At 42.9% G+C, this 12,012-nt stretch overlaps 1 protein-coding gene across 2 annotated transcripts in view; it reads left to right on the top strand.

Annotated features, from left to right (window-relative positions):
* Positions 1 to 252: 252 nt before the first annotated feature.
* LOC115196711 (semaphorin-3ab-like) overlaps positions 253 to 12,012 on the top strand; it is a 118,129-nt gene continuing 106,369 nt past the window's right edge. The window contains exon 1 of one of the 2 annotated variants that reach the window (XM_029757560.1): positions 253 to 305. The gene's annotated coding sequence lies outside the window, so the exon portion shown is untranslated. The remainder of the gene's footprint in view (positions 306 to 12,012) is intronic. The other variant, XM_029757558.1, reaches the window with a different exon arrangement.

Below are 12,012 nucleotides of genomic sequence, written 5' to 3'. Positions count from 1 at the left end.
AAATATCCTCAGCTCTGAGGGAAAGCAACAGTGTTGATCAGAGGATACTGCAGATTGTACAGTAGTATAGTGTAGAGAGAGAGGATAGCTCCCACTGCCCCACTGCCCACTCACACTCACTCTGCTGTTTCTGATGATACTCTACACTGCTGTCAGAAGAGCTGAACACACACACACACACACACACACACACACACACACACACACACACACACACACACACACACACACACACACACACACACTCACCAGGGAATCTGTACAGACAGTGTTCTTTCGTCGATAGAGTGGAGAGAGATCACACTGTAAGTAAAAACTTTTGTGTTAATCTAATGAGTGATATTTTAATATAATTTAAAAAGATACAATAAACAATATACCCTGTGGTGATGAACGGTATTACTGTGAGCGGTATTACTGTGTTGTTATTGGTTCCATAGAGTCCTATTGTGTTTTCTCTCTAGTATCAGGGTCAGTAGTTCAATGATTACTGTCTTAGTCACAGTGTTTTACAGGTTTACTGTTACTCATTGTTGTGGGCGTAATGTCAGATGTGTAAACGGTGCCAAGACATATACCCGGGAGACAGTACTGTACACATCATAGATGCAGATTATACAAGTTGAACAAAAGAGTGGTGTAAGCGATCTCTCCAGGTCAAAGCAGACTGTAAATTAGCAGCATCTTTACCATAGTGGTGATAAGAATTCTGGTGGACTGTATGTATGTATAATTAACTCCTTGAGTAAAACTATGAATTGTATGTACTATCTGTATTCAACCCAGTCATTAATAGTTAGGCTGGCTAACAGGGATTTTCATCTCTGAAAATTCACTGTGGACCTAATTATCTCTACAACTCCAGGGAATCATCAGAAACACCAGACAAAAAGTAATTAAAAGGTTATTGGGATTTCTGGGGAGATTGCCTTATCGTTTTGTCTCCATACAGCAGTCTGAGAACTGTTGAAGACACGCGCACACACACCTCTGTGCTCCAGTCCCCTCCTTGTCTAACCTTGATGCCAGTAGTGGTATTTGAGGTGTAACCTGAGCATACATCTAATGGCCCTGGCACAGATGACTCAGCTCAATCACACATTCCCTAGTCAGCACCCTGATTCATCTTCACTGGAGACTTTAAAGAGGTAGTTCACACTAATGATTGAATAAATGTGTTGATAATACAACTGTTTCTTTACCCTGAAAGTTGTCTATGAGCCCATGCGTTAGTCGTGTTTGGTTTGCCACTGCCACCAGCTGATAGTAGCCAAGACAGAATGGTCATATAACCTTTATAGAACCTATATAGATCTGTGCAATCAACAGGTTTTGTATGTCCATTTATTATAAAAAAATATTGAAATATATAATTTATCTCTGCTCTTCCACATGTCCTTTGATTCGAGGGAAGCAATGAATATGTTGATAGGGTTCAGAATAGTGATTTGTACAAGTACATATAAGTGTGACACTTGAGTATGACAGATTCCACAGAACTCCATCTACTACTCCTAACAACATGTGGTTGTACATCATAACTGCTGTGTTCCGCTCCCTATGACCATCTTGTACATGCTAATTAATAGTCATGTAGAGTAGCTTACCGTAATTGTCTCAATGAGCAGGGTGAGCTTATTTACTCCTGCCGTGACGTAGAGACTAGTTAAAGGTGCTGACAGTGGCTCATGCCTCTATGAGCCAGCTCTAACACACACACACACACACACACACACACACACACACACACACACACACACACACATTGCCTAATGGGAGCTCCAGCCCATTAGGCAAAAATAGATCTCTCACAGCTGCCCTGTGTGTGTGTGTGTGTGTGTGTGTGTGTGTGTGTGTGTGTGTGTGTGTGTGTGTGTGTGTGTGTGTGTGTGTGTGTGTGTGTGTGTGTGTGTGTGTGTGTGTGTGTGTGTGTGTGTGTGTGTGAGAGAGAGAGTAATTTGTTCCAGTTTGATGCATTAGTGAATGTGCAGGGTTGCAACATGGTCTGTTAGGTTTAGTCACAGAGTGGGGCTCCACTAGCTGACCACTACCACAGAGAGATTAACACAACTACTCTGCTACTGGCGAACCATATCCCGTAAAACATGATATAGCTCAAGACACATTTACATTATACATTTTAGTCATTTAGCAGATGCTCTTATCCAGAACGACTTACAGTTAGTGCATTCATGTTAAGATGGCTAGGTGGGACAACCACATACTTCAGTCATAGTAATTACATTTTTCCTCTAACGTAGCTATCAGTAAAGTCAGAGCTAGAAGGGATGGGGGGTTGTCAAGTGCAAGTGCTGGTTAGGTATTTTTTTGTGTGGGGGGGGGGGGGGGTTCGATGTGAGGAGATAAGATACTGTTTGAAGAGGTAGCGTTTCAGATGTTTTCGGAAGATGGGCAGGGACTCTGCTGTCCCAGCTTAAGGGGGAATCTAGTTCCACCATTGGGGTGCGAGGACAGAGAAGAGCTTGGACTTGAATGAGCGAGAGCTGCCCTCCTGTAGGGGTGGGAGGGCCATGAGACCTGAAGTGGCAGACACCTCACTACTCTCACAGAAATACAATTTTACTGTGAAGTTGTTGCACTATAAAACAGCTAAAACTCTGAGATGAACTCTCCCTATCTAGGACATAGTCTAGCTCAGGTAGCTGAATGCCCAAAAAGTGTGGTCATCATCAGACTTCATTCAACATTAAATAGCAAGGCAGAAAGCATGGAGTCACTTATGTCTATTTCCTCTCATTACACCTCTTCACACACAGCGTGTTAGGGTCAATGAACACAGGCGTAAATGAGCCTCCGGACCGCTCCTCTAAAACATGCTACCAGTTTCCTCCCCCATAGACTTGTCACTGGGATGAAAGAGCTAGCCCCCAGTACAAAGTGGTTGTTATGGTTTCCCTCCGGAATGAGAATTCCTGTTTTATTAGTAGGCTCTTTGTTAACACCCAAGATTAATTAATGCTCTCAGTGGCAGGACTGTGATTTCCTGAAATCAGCTAGAATGTTAGAGGAATGCTTTCAGATGTGGTTTGGGATTCATCAACAAACTCATTCAGGTAGTTGAAGTGAATAGCAGTGTGTCAATGTGAAGTGGAAAATAGTAATCCTTTACAAGAGGGTAAATATCACCAATCAACTCTGCAGTCAGGAAAGTCCAAAACATGATTCTTTGTATTCTAAGGAATGTTTCCAAAAAGAAAGCTAGGAAATTCTAAAGTTGCAGAGGACAAAGAAACATGCTTTTGACTCCTTGAATGTTGGTCACCAGTTTTATTGGAATGGGGCTCCATGAGAGAATGTGCAAATGTGACTTGCCACCTGGATTTGGTCTTATGTACTAACATTTCTAAGAAATAAAATGTACATTGGTAAAAAGTAGACTGCATTTTTGAGGAACAATGGGAAAGTAATTCTGCTTTGAAAGTTGATACACTGGTAAACTCACTTTTGAGAAAAGGGCCTTTGAATGTTTTGGTACCTACTCGAGAGCTCTCCTTTGTCTACACCCAATCAGCGTTGTTCACACCCTCTTAAGCCAGCCCCACCCATCTCTTTAAGGATTCACATGTAAGGTAATTTGCTAAACAGTGAGTAGTGTAGTAAATATTAAGACTAAAAGTGGTAGTAGCCTACAAGGAAAAATTACAGTTAAACAGAAAGTGTCCAGATGTAAAGATACCTTAAAAGAAAATTACTGATGTGAAAGCAAGTCACCCAGTAAAATACTACTTCAGAAAAAGTCTAAAAGTATTTGGTTTTAAAAATACTTAAGTATCAAAAGTAAAAGTATAAATCATTTCAAATTCCTTAAACCAGACAGCCCAATTTTTATTTTTTATTGACGGATAGCCAGGGGCACACTCCAACACAGACATAATTTGCAAACAATATTAATTGTATATATCAAGTCTTGCTAAGTGGATGGATCTCTACAGAAGGTGTAAATGGTAAAGCCAATAGTTACTTGCATAGTGGCAATATCAGAAATAGATAGTGTCAATATAAATAAATTATACAGTATGTACTCAAACAGTATCAATAACGTTAGTAATAGACGAGGTAGTTCCATGCATACAATCAGGGGTAAAGCGGCTGAGCAGCAGGATAAAAAAGTTATTGTAGCTGCAACGTATGTGTGTTAAGAGAGAGTCATTTGAATAGAGGCACTGCAGATAGTGCTGATGACTGGTCCGTCCAAACCACGCATGAACAAGGGAATCTATATTCGGAGAGCCTGTTTCTGTCCTGCCTTTGACTTTGGTGCAGGGCATGTGATGTCCATAGCCTCTTTGTCGCAAAACTCCCAAATCTTCTCAAAAGATATGTTTGTCTAGCTGTGTCCAGTCCAGGTGGTGCTTGTACAGGCAGAAGCTGAAATGTGGTCCCGACTTAGTCCAAACGCTCCTTGGCAACAACAACACCAGGCTCCAGAGCATCGAAGCTGTAAAACAGGAAATAACAAAACAAATTGGAAGACATTACAACCTTGCACTACATCAATTCACCTCCCAAGTTTAGATAAGAAGAATAACCTCATACAATGCAATGCAATGAAAATGATATTCACCTGAAGTGCTGCTACTGCTTGTTCTGTGGCAGCGGCCTGAAGTACGGAGTCAGGTGTTGTTGCCAGCCATAGCTTTCCACCAGCACCGTACCATCCTCCAGTCCAACCAGCTGTGGGATGTTTAACCCTGTCACAGTGCTGCCCTTCACAGCACCAGCAATCTCGGACAAAGTGTTCACTCTGGTCTTTCTGAAGCGCTGCTTGATGAGGCCGAAGCACCAGTCGGGGGCAAACTTAGTGTGGCCTGTGATCAGGAAGTGAAGGTCCAGACTGTGGTGGAGCTTGTGCAAGGTCCACCAGGCACAATAGCAGAGCACAAACTTGTTCTTGTTTTGGCCACTGCAGTTATCACAATTCAGGTCCACACGTGTTTCCCCAACTCCGAAGTTGGTGAAGAAATGGTGCATGTTGATGACTGCACTGCTGCCTTTGCTGGATGACATGCCTTCATCAATCAAGTATTTGACTTGTTATGGTATTCCTTCACAGCAAACACTAAACAAGCCACACTTGCGAGGAGTTAAAAAGTAGATGGGACATGGCTGCATAGGGTCAAAAGGATAGTGCACCTGCAAACAACAAAAGAACATTAAGATAAATTACAATTATTTGTCTCAGCCTTGTCAATCTGTCTTTACACCGCTCAGTGAAATGTATTTGCTTGCCTGCCTCCCATATATATATATATATATATATATATATATATATATATAAGTATAAAGGAGGAAATGTTGCTTACTTGTTGAGCAAAATCAAAGCTGTAATGCATCCTGATGTCTTTGCCTGCTGGTTCAGTAGGGGCCCCCAGAGACAACTGCAGGTCTTGACAGGTGGTCTTGCAGTCAGCAACCATCTTCTGGTAGACAGATTGCTCACTCTGAACAAGCAGGAGATGCTGCGCTTGCTTCTTCAGCTTGGCTGACTTAACCTGTCTGGGCCAGTGGGACGCTTGCGTCCCACCCTAATCAACAGCCAGTGGAATCGCGTCGCGCTAAATGCAAAACCTCATAAATGCTATAACTTCAATTTCTCAAACATATGACTATTTTACACCGTTTTATAGATACACCTCTCCTGAATCGAACCACGTTGTCCGATTTCAAAAAGGCTTTACAGCAAAAGCAAAACATTAGATTATGTCAGCAGAGTACCCAGCCAGAAATAATCACACAGCCATTTTCAAAGCAACTAGCATGCATCACAAATACCCAAAACACAGCTAAATGCAGCACTAACCTTTGACAACCTTCATCAGATGACACTCCTAGGACATCATGTTACACAACACATGCATTTTTTGTTCGATAAAGTTCATATTTATATATAAAAACAGCATTTTACATCGGCGCATGACGTTCAGAAAATCTTTTCCCTCAAATGCTTCCGGTGAATTAGCACTACAATTTACAAAATTACTATTCGAAAACATTGTTAAAATGTAATATTGTCATTCAAAGACTTATAGATTAACATGTCTTGAATGCCATCGCTTTGCCAGATTTAAAAATAACTTTACTGGGAAATCACACTTTGCAATAAACGACGTGGTATGCCCAGAAAAAAAGTCTAGGCTATAAATGTTGGAGCCATCTTGGAACGATCAACCATCAAAAATACTATTGTAAATAATCCCTTACCTTTGATTATCTTTATCAGAAGGCACTTCAAGGAATCCCAGGTCCATAACAAATGTAGATTTGTTCAAAAAAGTTAATAATTTATGTCCCAATAGTGTTAGCGCGCTCCGAAGGCTAGTGAAAATGTACCGTGTGCGTCTGACTTGTCGTCAGGAATGAGCAAAAAATATATATTTAAGTTCGTTCAAACATGTCAAACGTTGTATAACATAAATCTTTAGGGGCTTTTTCAACCAGGGCTTCAATAATATTCCATTGGGACGGTTGCACTGTTTTTCAAAACGTTTCGAAAAGGGAGAGTACCCATGGGCGCCGACGTCACAATGGTAATGGCCCATCCCCTGTGACCAAGTTCCACAGCCTCTCTTTGGGTCAGTTACTACCATAGAAGACTCAAACCACTTTGTAAAGACTGGGGACATCTAGTGGAAGCCATAGGAAGTGCTAAATGATTCACAAGCCCCTGTGTGTTTCAATGGCAAATGTTTGAAGTGATATCCACACATCAGATTTCAGTTTCCTGTCAGGATTTGTCTCAGGGTTTTGACTGCCATATGAGTTCTGTTATACTCACAGACACCATTCAAACATTTTTTTAAACTTTAGGGTGTTTTCTATCCAAATCAAACAATTATATGCGTATTCTAGTTACTGGGCAGGAGTAGTAACCAGATTAAATCGGGTACGTTTTTTATCCGGCCGTGCAAATACTGCCCCCTATCCCCAACAGGTTTTAACAACTTCTAACCTCCGCTAACGTTAGTTACCTAACAGCAAGCTTTAACTTCTGGTCTTTTGTTTAGATATGTAACATTAACGTTAGCTAGCTACAAAATGTACTAAAATCCCAATCCGTAGAGTAACGTTAGCAAGCCAGCCTTAGAACTCTAGCTGGATAGCTAACTGCAAGCTTTAAATTCCAATAGAAACCGATTGTCATAGCTAGCTAAAGTTAACCAAATATAGTACGTTCAATGTTAGATTCTTACCCGTATACATGGATGAAAGCTTCATGGCAGACTGCAACCCATTTTATTAAATAAGACGTCCTGTGTCTTATTGATTCTACCAGACATTCCACTGATTTCAAAACTCGATCAACTTCTTCCGTGACAACAACCCTGTTGATTGTCGCCGTTTCTTCTCCATCACAAGACTCTACAATGTCTTCTTCAATTAAAATGTTTTAACCTAAATCAGTGATTTCATCATCATCTGATTCATTTTCAGAGTCAGAGAGAGTCAGCATGGCACGATCATCCTCCAGAAAGTAATCTATTACAACTTTTTCCCACTGACCTTTGTCGATAGCGCCTGATAAATCTAGGGCAGCAATGTTATTGAGAGCAGTAGCAACATATTTGCAGTGCTCCTTGGCTACTGCAGTAGAAAGGATTATCTATGCATTACGAGCAGCTCATTTTAGTCCTGTGTGGCTCAGTTGGTAGAACATGGTGTTTGCAACGCCAGGGTTGTGGGTTCGATTCCAACGGGGGACCAGTACGGAGAAAAAATGTATGAAATGTATGCATTCACTGCTGTAAGTCAATCTGGATAAGAGCGTCTGCTAAAATGTACATTTTATAGACACATGATGCAACACCGCAGACCAATCCAAACTCATCTCTCGGCATGTCCAGCCCACTCATTATCTCAGCCAACCATGCGTAGCGAGAAGGTTGCTCATTTTCTCTGTGGCTAAACCAACTAGGTTCCTAATTTAACAATTTTATTCATATTTACAGATGACATGCACGTTTTATATTAAGACACATGAAAGTTCACATGTTCGAGATGGCATTTCTGCCAAAAAACACATTTTGATAACCCAAAATATTTTTTACGTTCAAAAGGCTCTCCTGTGAAGTCGTGACTTGCGACATACGCCTAGTTTCCTGAATCAGGTCACAAATATCTCAATTGGTCAACCAGTGAATTTAAACATTTAGAGAAACCTATTCCAAGAGAATCCCAGTTAATAAGATATATTGTTTAGACATTGTCCCTCTGAAACATTAGTATGATGTATCATATTTAGCCTAATTTAGCACGCTACCTTGCTATCTTCAAGGTTATCTCAGAGGAGATCCCATCACAAACATACACAAACACACACACACACACACACGTGCACACACGCACACACACACACACACACACACACACACACACACACACACGCACACACGCACGCAGACACATCTGCTCAGTGTCAGGTTCCCTCTCGACACTCTCTCAGACTAATGGTTGGGCCTCCAGCCAGTCACAGCTCTAATGGATGACTTTGTTATGTTTCAACCCTTTGCTCTGAAGTCAACAAAATGACACCATGGGTATCTTCTGATCCTGCCAAGCTCATTACAGGCTCTGGGCTTCTGATCTGCCTCTTGAGAGGTAGATAGACTAGATGTTTGGAGGGTGGGGTTTTTAGTTGGGTTTGGGGTGTAAGTAGGATTGTGCTACGTTTGCCATCAGAGGCTTTTGTGAAAATGTATTGGGGGAATCATCGGTTGTATTTAAGAATCACAACAAAGAGAATGAATTGTAGAATACCATTCAATGGCTGGTCTTTCCTTTCAGAAAGAAGGCTCCAGATAGAGACATCTGTGGATTAGTGGATTAGTAGAAGTAGCGCATGCCTCTTTGTTATCCACTGATTCTCACCACTGTAGGGTTTTCCTGTGCATTCCTCCTCTCTCCATATACTCCTCCTACTCTCCCTCTTCTATTTTGCTCTTTCTATCCATCAGGTCCTCCTCTCCACCCCCTCATCTCTCCCTCCTGCCTTTCTGCTCCCCCTGCCTCCTGTGTTCCTCTACTTCCTCTGCTCCCCCTCCCCGTCCCTTCTCCCCGTCCCTTCTCCCTCCCCCTCCCTCTTGTACCCCCTCCCTTCTCTGTTCCCCCTCCCTTCTCTGTTCCCCCTCCCTTCTCTGTTCCCCCTCCCTTCTCTGTTCCCCCTCCCTCCTCTTGTCCCCCTCCCTCCTCTGCTCCCCCTCCCTCCTCTGTTTCCCCTCCTTCTTCTGTTCCCCCTCCCTCCTCTGTTCCCCCTCCCTCCTCTGTTCCCCCTCCATAATCTACTCCCCCCTCCTTTGTTTCCCCTTCCCTTCTCTGTTCCCCCTCCTTTCTCTTTTCCCCCTCCTTTCTCTGTCCCCCCTCCCTCCTCTGTTCCCCCTCCTTTCTCTTTTCCCCCTCCTTTCTCTGTCCCCCCTCCCTCCTCTGTTCCCCCTCCTTTCTCTGTCCCCCTCCCTCCTCTGTTCCGCCTCCTTTCTCTGTTCCCCCTCCTTTCTCTGTCCCCCCTCCCTTCTCTTTTCCCCCTCCTTTCTCTGTCCCCCCTCCCTCCTCTGTTCCCCTTCCTTTCTCTGTCCCCCCTCCCTCCTCTGTCCCCCCTCCCTCCTCTGTTTCCCCTCCCTCCCCTTGTCCCCCTCCTCCATCCCTCTGCCTGTTCATGCTATGTGACCCGTCAAGTGTACCTCCTCTCCCTTCTCTCCCCCTGGATGCCAATGTTTGCAAACTGTGACAAAATATCAAATTCTGTCTATTCAGGAGGTGCAGGGAGTGTGGAGAAACAGGGCATCTGGGCTTGTTCCTCTACAAACCCCCTTGCATGCCCTCACATGCACACACACTCACTCAAACCCGTGGCATCCTGGGCCAGGAAACTCAGACAGGAGGTTCTGCATGAGCTTCTGCCCCCAGTTGGTGAGTGTGCGTGTGCGTGTGCGTGTGCGTGTGCGTGTGCATGTGTGTGTGTGTGTGTAAGGGCGTGGGGGTTAAAGGAGTGATGGGGGAATACCTCGCCTTACCTTACACTGAGTGATTTGTCTTTCACTCCAAGCCCTGCTTTGTGATCCAGAAATGTAATCATCAGGATCTCTGGCCCTCTCTGCTCAGCTGTGTGATAGACAAAGCAGAGAGCGGGTGGGGGGAGGGGGTTCAATCAATATTTGGCTGGATGTCTCTGGGACAAGAGAAATGTGGTTCCCCGTCACAGACAGGCCGTTGCCTGGACCGTATCAATGAAAGGAATCACAGCACCACTTTGTCTGATGCAAATACATGGCTGAAAATACATGGTATGGGTGCCAATAAAGCCTCATCGCGGAGACACCTTCATACATGTTCTCCCGGGGCCCACCCCATAGCACCCAAATAATATATACACTTCCCCTCTGCCACAGGTGCAGCTCATCACCTGTGATCAGGGATAGAGTGAGGAGAGAGAGGGAACAAAAAGAGTACAAAATGATAACACTAGATAATGACAGCACATAACTTCCATTCATACGATTACTTAAGAACAACGAATCAGGGTGTAATTATGAAAGTACGCATATATCTGTAAATTGATGAAATATAGATTTTGATGCTGGCCTATCTATTGGCCAGTAGAATAAACGATAAACACATAAATATAAACATTCATGCACCCACTTTCTCATACTCAGCCCTCCCTTCTAGATAGAGATGGCAGGCACACTGTGAAGGCCTCCCTTCACATCCTACAAACATTCAGGACTGGTTTCCCAGACCCAGCTTAGACAATCTTCATTGAATAAAGTAAGCTTCTTTTTAGTCCAGGAGTAATCGGGAGACTAGGCCAGAGAATTTATTATGGACAGTAAAAAGTATGTAATTTGATAAACTTCTCTAAAAGGTGAGGTAAAAGAAAAACTTTGAAAACTGCTTGCTGTCTGAACGGCATAGCAGATATCTTATTCTGTGTAATGAGTCATGGTCTTCAGAAGGGAGTAATTAAGATAAAGTTAATGAACGTAGCTATAATTAAGATATGAGGAATGGTCTTGTCTGGTACTCTCATTAACACCACGCTGCCTGCTCATTCCTGCTGCTCTTATCTCGTATTACAACAGATGGTTGGCTGCTGTTTAAAAGTGTTCAAAAATATAAATCCTTATTTCTATTGTTTTATTACAGATAGAATGACATTGAAAGGAACAATACAGTTATTATAGTTTTAAAATGAATATTGTGTCCCCTATTCTACATTAAATGTTATTAGTACTCTTAAAGGATGACATTTACTCTCAACTCAGACTAGTCAATGACTTTCCAGTCTTAGGTATTCTTCATCAAGTATTTGTTAGTTGATGTCAGAGTTGAGTCTTTATAGGGGGCCTTTGCTCCCTGCAGGTGGGTATACAGTGTGCCATATAGTGATGGGGTGGGGTCCTCACAGACCACAAACATAAAGCCTGGGGGCCCGTTATGTTTTCTTTCATTCAGGGGGACATTAGTTGGGCACAGGTTTTGTCCAAACAAATTCCTTATGATTTTAACAGCAAATTAATTAGCTTTCTACATTTTAAGTCTTTCTTTGATGCTTTGCACATCCACCTCAAGATTAACAGCGTACATACAAGTCAACAGTGGTTGTTTGCGTGACAATCCTTAATGAAGTTTGGATCTAGGCTCAATTCACAATTTCCAGCAGGCATGTTCAGGCCTACCTCAGAAAGGTAGCTAAGGTCCCATCGCGTGCCTAGAACACACAAACACACACCACAACCACTGTCTTGGCAGGGGCGTGATCCCAAGCAGTGCTTGTCAGGTGGTCGCTCAGTGTCCTGACCCATTTAAGCCTGTCTCAGACTAGAACTAGACGATGGGGATACCTTACAGTATCTCCATGTTTTCTTCTTCCTGGAGCCTAAGTGAGTAGAAACCTTGGCTATCAATGTTTTGAGATGAAGTAATATGGTGATTTTGAACATTTAAAGCTCAACTAAAGGTAATATAGAACTTATCTGATAGAAACGGCCTATGTGGCAT

The sequence above is a fragment of the Salmo trutta genome, chromosome 7 (assembly GCF_901001165.1).
Source record: "Salmo trutta chromosome 7, fSalTru1.1, whole genome shotgun sequence".
Taxonomy (NCBI): Eukaryota; Metazoa; Chordata; class Actinopteri; order Salmoniformes; family Salmonidae; genus Salmo; species Salmo trutta.
This window is presented reverse-complemented; position numbering and strand designations above follow the sequence as displayed.